The sequence below is a fragment of the Helianthus annuus genome, chromosome 15 (genome assembly GCF_002127325.2).
Source record: "Helianthus annuus cultivar XRQ/B chromosome 15, HanXRQr2.0-SUNRISE, whole genome shotgun sequence".
Taxonomy (NCBI): domain Eukaryota; kingdom Viridiplantae; phylum Streptophyta; class Magnoliopsida; order Asterales; family Asteraceae; genus Helianthus; species Helianthus annuus.
The window spans coordinates 107,510,829-107,521,744 of NC_035447.2; the positions used below are offsets into that span (position 1 = coordinate 107,510,829).

Sequence of the window (10,916 nt, forward strand, 5' to 3'; positions counted from 1 at the left end):
TTACATCAGACTTGTATCCTTCTTTTTCGAGATATTCACTGAGCCGATTGTACCACATGCGGCCAGATTGTTTAAGACCATATAAAAATCTTTTTAGCTTTATAGCACACATGTCTCGAGGTATTCATTTTAATGCTTCGGGCATTTTTAACCCTTTAGGTATTTTCATGTAGATGTCATTTTCAAGTGTCCCGTACAAGTATGCAGTGACGACATCCATAAGTCTTATTTGAAGTCCTTTTGAGATTGCAAGGCCAATTAGAAATCTAAGGGTTATCGCATCCACTACAGGGGAATACGTTTCCTCATAATCAACTCCTGGGATTTGGGAAAACCCTTGTGCTACAAGACGTGCCTTGTATCATACAATCTCATTCTTTTCATTTCTTTTTATAGCAAACACCCATTTATAACGTACTAGTTTGACGTCTATGGGTGTTCGAACTACAGGTCCGAAAACATTTCGCTTTTCAAGCGAATCTAACTCAGCCTTTACGGCCTCTTTACATTTTGGCCAATCATTTCTGTGCATGCACTCTTCTAGAGTTTTAGGTATGTAATCATTTTCATTGATTACATCTGTTGCTATAGGATATGAAAATATATCATTAACATGTATTTCATTTCGGTTCCATATTGTACTATTTTGTACATAATTGATAGAGATCTCGTTTTCGTTTGGTACCAGTGCGTCTTCTGGATTTTCATTTTCCTCTGGAATAATATTTGTCTCTTCTGGGACATTTACCTCTTCTAGGGTTTCATTTACTAAGTTTTCACCAACTGATTTATTATGTTCTTTCCGTTTACGTGGGTTCTTATCTTTGGAACCTATTGGTCTGCCACGCTTTCTTTGTATGGTAATCGCTTATGGGATTGCTTCAATTTGAGCAGGTGCATTTGATGCTGGTATATGTGACTTTGTCACCCTATTTGTGTCTGTGAATGCATCTAGTAATTCATTTGCGATTCTTTGCAAATGTATAATCTTTTGGACTTCAGATTGACATTGACCACTTCGGGGGTCGAGATTTGATATCGATGATGCATTCCATGTTAACTCTTGTGTTACCAGTCTTTCTTTAATCTTATCTCCTCCTATGACTGGGAATACTGTGTCATTAAACTAACAGTCAGCAAAGCGTGCTGTAAACATGTCACCCGTTAATGGTTCTAAATATTTAATAATAGAATGGGAATTAAAACCAATGTAAATGCCCAGTCTTCTCTGTGGTCCCATTATGGTACGTTGTGGTGGCGATATCGGTACATATACCGCACAACCAAATTTTTGAGGTGGGACAGATTTGGTTCTCTTCCGGAGACTAGTTGTAATGGGGAATATTCATGATCGGCAGTTGGTCTTAATCGGATTAGTGCAGCAGCGTGTAAAATAGCATGTCCCCATGCAGAAGATGGCAATTTGCATCTCATCAGGAGAGGTCTAGCGATTATTTGTAATCGTTTAATTAATGATTCAGCTAAACCATTTTGTGTATGAACATGAGCTACTGGATGTTCAACCTTTATCACAATCGACATACAATAATCGTTAAAAGCTTGGGATGTGAATTCTCCTGCATTATCCACTCGTATGGTTTTAATTGGATTTCCAGGGAAATGAGCTCTCAACTGTATGATTTGCGCTAATAGTCGGGCAAACGCTACATTTCGGGTAGCTAAAAGACTCACGTGTGACCATCGCGATGAGGCATCAATTAAGACTAAGAAATAGCGAAATGGACCATAAGGAGGATGTATAGGCCCACAGATGTCCCCTTGGATTCTTTCCAAAAATGAGGGGTTTTCTTGTGTCAATTTAGTTGGTGAGGGCCGAGTAATGAGTTTGCCTAGAGAGCATGCCGCACATAAAAAATCTTTTGATTGTAAGACTTTTAAATTTTTAAGAGGGTGCCCATTTACGTTCTTAATTATTCGCCTCATCATTATGTTACCTGGGTGACCTAGTCGGTCATGCCATATTGTGAATGTGTCTTTATCTAGTAACATATGGTTACTCACCACCATGTATGCTTCAATAGGAGTAATATTTGTACAATATAATCCAGAGGATAAAGCTTTTAGCTTTTCTACAATGGTATCTTTGCCATTTTCATTTGAAGTAATTTGTAAGTATTCAATATTATTTTCGGATGTTGTTTTGAGGTGGTAACCATTTTGTCGAATACTTTTAAAACTAAGTAAATTTCATCTTGATTTACTAGAGTATAATGCATCATTTATAATTAGTTTAGTACCCGATGGTAATATGATGCTTGCTCTTCCAGAGCCTTCTATAAGATCACACGCACCAGAAATAGTACCCACAAGTGTCTCTGTAGGAGACAACTCAGAGAAAAATTTCTTATGTTTGAGAATAGTGTTGGTAGTACCACTATCAACGAGACATTCATCACCAATGATAGCTTTATTGGAGCTTGTAAACATATTTTCTCTGGTAATAATAAAATTAATTAATATAACGAAATACTTGCTTGAGAATGTTAAAAAAAAAAAAACATCACATCACATCACACAAATATGAATCAAACATCACAAAGATTTTAAGTGAAACCATTAACAAAAGTTCAAAACATAAAATACCAATAGAGTTGAAATAAAATCCACTAACAGTCTTATGATCTCGTAGCCTTAAATGAACCCACTTGTAGCGAGTTTTAGAGAGTAAAACCAACTTCAAGTGGTCAAATCTTTCTTGAATGTTTTTCCATAACTCGAGAGGGTCCTCAACAGTACAGTTTTCCCTCTTTAATGAAAGCCTTTTTTTAAATGAAAAAAAATTCAAGTAAATAATGAAATATGATTGATAAAAAAAATAAAAAGAATCCGTAACTTTAAAATTAAGAATCTGATTTAAAAAAAATATATATTTTTCAAATACCAATTAACAAAAAGGTATATAATTTGTTTCATGATGACTTATCAACCATATATATAAATTATATACTGAATAGAATTTATAAAAAAAAAAAAAAAAAAAAAAACTCTTGATTTGACTAGTTCAACAATACATAAAGTTGAATCATAAATAGAAGGTATCCTATACCATATACCAGATACTAATAATATAATTAAATATATTACTAACGATAGAAGGGTCTGGATAGTCAAAAGGCATTAATTTGATCAGTTAATTTGGTCAGTTACGTATTTAATGAGCAATTAATGCCTTTTAATTTGAAAAAGTTACTTCAAAATTAATACCTTTTAATTTGGTCAGTTATGTATTTAAGGATACGAGAAATAATCCCCACTACATTTGAGGATACGAGAAATATGTAGACCTTTTATTTCTAAGATACTCACAAACTAAAATATAATATTAATTTAAATAATATTTGAATAAAATTAAAGTTTGAAACTTTGAATACAATTGTTTCTTTTGTTTTTTCTGTTCTTTACGATGGTATACAGCTGTTAAGCACAGCATTAATTGAAGATATTTTATTATTAAATAATAAAATCATATATTTTTCATTTGTGCATTTTTCAAAACAGATCTTTTCCTCTCAATTCAATTAGGGTTTCATATCTTAACTGCTATCTTCCATTCGCAATTAGAGGGGACGACTGAGTCGACGGGATCTAGTTGCACCACAAGAAGGTCGTCACCATTCCTCTTGAAGAACCTCCAAAAAGTAACATTGGAGATACACAAAAACGGATGACGGTTGGGTACAATTGCCGGCCAGAGAGGAAAAAAAAACTATGTCTTAGTGTTTGTTTAACTGTGATTGTTATTGTTCAGTTGATGTTCGAGGCGGCAGTGACCGTCGGATTGTTAGGGGAAAAACATATAATCTGTGATTGGTGTTTCTCTATGATAAAATCTAAAAAGAAATATTCTTATTACTTGTGTTCTAAAATGCAAAGAAAAAAAAATAAATCCTATTCTGTCTATTCTAAAAACCCTTATCTAAAAGTATATTACATTTTGTTCCAAAGGATTAGATCTGAAATCTAATTGTGACGAACCGTTCAAAAAACAAAACCAAAAAAATATGTGTATCCTTTTTGTTTATGAAAAGAAAACCACGGGACCACCATTTGTTAAAGAAGAAAAAAAATTGATTCCTTGTTTCTAAATTTCAGATTAGAAAACCGAATATGGGTTTCTTAAATTCTAGATAAAAATAAAGCTTTATCTGGGTATTCTAAAACTGAGCACATAAAACCTATGTTGTGTGCTCGTCATCTGCATCGTTCCTTACTCATGTAACCCCATTTAGTAAAACAAAAACAATTTTGAAGAATTGGGTATATCAAGTGTGTAAAGAACGATTGCTTATGAACATACTGAATTGTAATTAGAGAGTGGGATGTGTAGTACCCGGATTGATGAACAAATATTTTGTTAATCGAAGAAAAGTAGTTGGTGATGAATCAATGGTGTATTCCACGATAGCGAATCCTTGTGAAATCAATGCGAATTCTCTAGTAAAGAGAGCAATCGTGCTGATAACGTGATATAAAACAATGGTAAAATTCTGTAGAATATATTCAGAGAATCTATTTCATATTCACTCTATATCTCATAGACATTTGTATCAAGAGTACATGTATATTTATATTACAGTCAATGTAACTGCCAAACATTTATTGTGAAGCCAAAACGGTTAGTGGGAGATAAACCTATAAGGAGTATTATGTATGTATATCTGATTCATAACAATGTGGTATTAATATGGCTCTTTTATTAGAATTAGAATTCATATTAAATTTAAAAAGCTTAAAGATCAAATTAATTTGTATTTTAAAAGCTCAATTACATTAGGAATTGCCAGGTGACATTTTATGGAATGTTTGCCGAAGCCGCTTGGTGCCCCACCCTCCCTTATTTGTATATTCTTAACTAGCGATAATTCCCGCGAATTTCGCGGTGTGGGGAAATGATAAGTTTTTTTTTATTTTAAAAAATTACGTTTAAATTGATCATAAACAAACTGTACGCATGGACTTATGGAAAACTGAAGTTGAACATTAAAATACAACGAAAGCATCGTACTATAGATCTAAAATAACCGAAAAGATAAGTAAACGAAGGAAATACATTTTTCTGGTTTGAGTTATAAATTGAAAGCCTATTACTCTAATACTTCTACTTGCTGGATCTTCGTAACCAATAACCTCGAATTCGTTTTTGACCAATTGAAAAAACAATCATCACCTAACAAAACATGTTCGACTTGAATCATATCATACCATCCAACAACACTTTACATATTGTAAACAAATTATATGTAAAAAATTATATTGGTAATATATTGAAAAACGTTGTAAACAACGTAAAAAAAGTAATCAATAATTTGATTGATGGAGTGCTTTTGTAAATTATTTATGTTGATATACTTGTTACACTGCCATAGAAATTCTAGGTTCTTTTTGAAACATAAATTATGCAATTCCAAAGGTTTCTTACCATTTTGCCTTCTATAATTATGTTGTTTATTTTAGTGCCTTCAATTTTTTACGGTAAGGAATATAAAAATTATTCTAGAGGTAATTTCAACCAAATTATTATGGATGAATGGGCATACTTTCTCTATCATATACCACATATATTATGTTGTGTAGTTATCTCTTCTCATGGTTTCCTAGTTAATCTTATAATAAATATGTCAATAAAATTTTAAAATAATATTTTAATAGGTCAAATAGCTGGTAAATAGATGTGCAAGACACAATATTATTTTTCATGTACTTGAGCCGCACATTACAAATTGCAGAGTACATCTTCATACGAAGGCTAATTTGCAAGCTCTATACATATAAATTTGTTGGTGATCGAAATAACAATAATTCTTGTGAGCAAGTGGATCAATATTGGATCCACAATTCTTTGCTTGCAATTTAGACTTCCAAAAGATTTATGGCACATGATTTTTTTTTGAACCATTAAAAAAATTTCATTAAAAAAATAGCATAGCAAGACGCTAGACTACCACCAAAGCATTCGAAAACATGCGTCGAAACAACTCCAAACAGAAACAAAACAAAACAAAACAAAAAGATTAAAAAAATCAAAAACTATCCATGCCTCGTTTTGATATACCTTTAACCCATAAGTACCTCAACGCGTTGGTCTCTTCAACAACTCTAGCCATCATAACCGGATTATGATTAAAAACCACATTGTTTCGCAACTTCCAAATACACCACAAACCCATAAGAATGATGACTTGAAAAGCCTTTTTCTCTTTTTTGAGCATTTAAAAATATATGCATACCCACCAAATCAGCCACACTGAAAGAAAAGAAAAGAGAATTTATGCCACTCGCAAATGATATTCCATAAAGCATTAGAAAACTGAAACGCCAGAAGCAAATGATCGCAAAATGCTAGATTTTCGCCACAAAACTGCACATAATTGAAGGAACATTGATGTTTCTGGAAGCCAATCCCATAAGAGTAGGCAACCGCTCCTTCATAGCTCGCCATACCATAATCCCAACTTTTCTAAGCGCCCAACTATTCCAGCAAGATACTTGAACCGATTGGAAACTGGTGAAAGATTGCAAACAGATTTTGAGGTTGTGTACACAAAATAACCCAGAGTAGTCATAATCCTAAACCCATCCATCCTTACTCTGAGATAAAACTACCCCAGCCGCAACCAAGGAGGCTAATAAATCTTCCAGCTCCAATGTCTCAACCCTAGCAGCAACATTAAACTCTCTCTCTCTATATATATATATATATATATATATATATATATATATATATATATATATATATATAAAATTATGAATCTTTTCCCAAAAAAAAATTAGTTGCATAAACATAAAATAGATCAACTATTATATATCTTTCTTGGATACCAAAACATGTATATTGTATAGGAAATTTGATCTAAATGTCATGTCAAAAAGAATATAAAGAATGAAAAAAGATCTTCGGGTTGTTCTAATTCCCCTGTGATTATAGACATTACATAGCAAAATAAAAGTATTTATATAACATACCATGCTTCTCAGCCATGCACGATAATACTTCGTGGTCCCAAGCCAGGCGTTGCATACATCAACTTCAAAAGTAAAGAGGAAACTCTCAGATCTTGTTATAAGTAATATATTCAAACTGCTATACAGCTACCCTCCAAAACAAACCATTATACTGCATGTATACATCAAACTGCTTCATCCTCCTTGGAGTAAGTAATATATTTGAAAAAAATAAACATTAAAAATATAAATATCCATCGTACCAAATAAATTAAAAATGCCAAATATATGATCACTCAAGAACTTTGAACTTACACAGTGACTTTTGTTTTCCCCTTCAGTAGCCGTGGTTTTCACCTTTTTTGAGTGCTTCGTCTCCACACACATTTCAACCACCAACCTGAGAACACAATTGAAAACCTGTGGTAAATAATATAATATGACATTACATGACATCAACCAATATATTTACAAAACCTGGGGTATTGGAAAATCCAATATACTTTAGGTTGTTAACAAACAAATTTAGCTAATTAGAAAATCCAGAAAACTTCGTACAAATTGTCTAACAAATTACATAATTAAAAATGACCTAATTTGGAACATATTACAATATCTGGCTTGAAAAAAAAAACAAAAGAACAGAACTCAAAATGTGTCATTTTAGCAACAATTAAAGAGGCTATCACAACATCAAATCAAGAACAATATGGATACCAAACCATCAAAATAGCAATAAGACAACATTATTGAAACAAACATGAATGTTCAAAATCCTAATTGCGATACAATCGACCAAATATTTTCGCGATATAAAAACAAAATCTAATACACGGAGGTAAAAAAATCAGAATAATATATCATTCAAATGCCATAAAAATTTATTAAGATTTAATATCAAAATCAAATTTGTAACTTATTTCCAAATTTATAGATTTAAGTTCAAATTTTAAGATTTTATTAGTTCCAGATTGTAATATTTTCCAAAAAAATCTTAATCACATTAATTTCAAAGTTCCCACATTTTATTAGAAATCAAATTTGTAACTTATTTCCAAATTTATAGATATAAATTCAAATTTTTAAAATTTTAAGATTTCATTGGTTCCTAATTTATGATACTTTCCAAAAATATTCTCAATTACATCAATTTCAAATTTCTCATATTTTTATGATCGAAATAAACCAAATTAATTCACTACAATTTGGGAAACCTTGAATATAAAAATCTGAGCTCTAGTAAATAAAGTTGGTAGTTTGACCAAACCGCCTATTTATATATTTATTTTACTTATGTATACATGCACATAGTTATTTAATACAAACAAATTTTAAGTTGATAAGTGCAATAAATCATGTAAACACATTCTATCTCTCCCATTACATATTGTATGCATGACAAACATATTGAAAAAATTCTTATCTTTTATCTAATAAATGATTCTATAAAATGCATGTGTTGAAACCACATTCTCCCCCACACAGCTTTTCCCACTCAAGTATCATATCAATTACATATTTGATTACCTATTAAATTTATTATCAAAATCAAATTTGTAACTTATTTCCAAATTTATAAATATAAGTTCAAATTTTAAAAATTTTAAAATTTCATTAGTTCCTAGTTTGTGATACTTTTTCAAAAAAAAAAAATCTCAATCACATTAATATCAAATTTCTAACATTTTATTAGAAATTAAATTTAAACCCATTTCCAAATTTATAGATATAAGTTCTAATTTTAAAATTTTTTAGATTTTATTAGTTCTTGGTTTGTGATACTTTCCATAAAAAAATTCTTTATCACATTAATTTCAAATTTCTCAAATTTTATCCGAAATCAAATTTGTAACTTATTTTCAAATTTGTAGATAGAAGTTCAAATTTTTAAAATTCTAAGATTTCATTGTTTCCTAATTTGTGATACTTTCCAAACATTTTATTAGAAATCAAATTTGTAACTTATTTCTAAATTTTATAGATATATGTTCAAATTTTAAAATTTCATTGGTTCCTAATTTTGTGATACTTTCCAAAAAAAATTTCTCAATCACATTAATTTCAAATTTCTCACATTTTATTAGAAAATTATTTATTAGTTCTTTCAAATTAAAAAAATTTTAAGATTTTATTAGTTCTTAGTTTTTGATACTTTCAGAAAAAAATGTCAATCACATTAATTTTAAATTTCTCACATTTTATTAGAAATCAAATTTTGTAACTTATTTTCAAATTTATAGATATATGTTCTAATTTTAAAAATTTTAAGATTTCATTAGTTCTTAGTTTGTGATACTTTCTAGAAAAAAAATCTCAATCAAATTAATTTCAAATTTCTCACATTTTATTAGAAATCAAATTTGTAACTTATTTCCAAACATATAAATACATGTTCAAATTTTAAAAATTTTAAGATTTCATTGATTTCTAATTTGTGATACTTTACAAACATTTTATACAAATATTGTAACTTCAGACTCAAAATCTTTCTATGGAAGCATGCCAACGAAAAAATTGTGCTCTTGAACAAACCAAAGGGAACCAATAATGATTAACTGAAACATTATAATTATATTGGATATTGGCGAAAGGAGTAGGGATGAAACACAAAATTACTGAATAGAAGTACAAAAAATAACATGCCGCACCTAGTCTTTCTACCTGATCTACATATGTCACCTACAATGGCTAAAAGAAATCAAACAAAACACAAAAATAAAAAAAAAATCAGATCAAATGATATATTACTCTAGTGTTTTACCAGTGTATCAAACATCGAGGGTAATGCCCTAATAAATATCAACAAATAGATGTTATCAACTTTGACCGAAATCCCTTTGAATCTTGACTCGAAACAAATAAATTCACATTCAATTCTTATGCCAATTGCATAATTTTTTTCCAGATGTTCTACTAAAATTTTATAGAAACATATGTTAAAAAAGATTACTTTTTAGGTTAAAAAGAAACTACTTCTATGAAATCCATTGTTTACTTAAGTTTGCAATACAATTTCAATCCAACTGAAATAAAATTGAGAAACATTTGAAAACCCTAATAATCATCCTTTAAGAAATCAATCGAAGCGGATGTAAACACATCACATAACAACTTTTTTTTTTGCATAAAATTACAAAAAAATACAATAAACATATAGCAAAAGTAAGTCAACCGTACCTTCCATACCGTACACGCCGTCAAGAGACTGTAGATCTGAGATGTTGATAACCAAATCGACGCCAAAACAACGATTCAAAGACGCGTAACAGAGGACTAAAATACATACCATGATTGTTCGAATAATCAGTATAATGCTTGCTGAAAAGAACGATAGAAAGGAAAAAAACCCTAAGATCTTCGATTATTCAGTGATAAGAACAAACAAATCAAAGATTCAAAGATGCCGTAAGAAAAACCTAAAATACATACCGTGGATTTTCGAATAAGAACCTTAGATCTTCAATTATTCAGATAATGGCTCCTGTAAAATAAGGATACAAAGGAAAAAAAACCCTAATAATCCCAAAGCGTATGAGAGAAGAAGAATAGATGGAAAAACTGATTGGATAGTTGCTTTATATATGGAACGAAAAAAAAGGACCCGGATAGATAATATGGATCCCGAGTCGGGTTTCACATCAGGGAAATAAGAGGATTAGAAAATGGTTGGAAAAGGAGTTTTAGAGGCTCTAGATGGGGGACATGTGTCCCCTAGGTATGACTTTTATTATATTTAAAAGATTAGTATTAATTAATTGGGTAAATTAGTTCAATATTATATATATTCTTTTAAAATGTAAAAATTAATACTATTTTGATAGTTTTATTTATCCTTAGTGATTACTATACTTTATATCGTTAATTATTATTTTTTCAATTAAAACAACTCTATTGTCTTTAAAGAAATATTAAACTTTTAAATTACTAACTATTAAATAGCTAAATAAAAACCT

The 10,916-nt window shown here is 30.2% G+C and overlaps 1 long non-coding RNA gene across 1 annotated transcript; it reads right to left on the reverse strand.

The window, feature by feature from the left end:
• Positions 1-5,974: 5,974 nt before the first annotated feature.
• On the reverse strand, positions 5,975-10,701 carry LOC110910050. Its single transcript, XR_002575804.2, has 5 exons — positions 10,393-10,701; positions 10,141-10,281; positions 7,279-7,363; positions 6,985-7,046; positions 5,975-6,265 (listed from the first exon to the last, which is right to left on the reverse strand). It is a non-coding gene; the product is annotated as an uncharacterized LOC110910050 (long non-coding RNA).
• Positions 10,702-10,916: the final 215 nt, after the last annotated feature.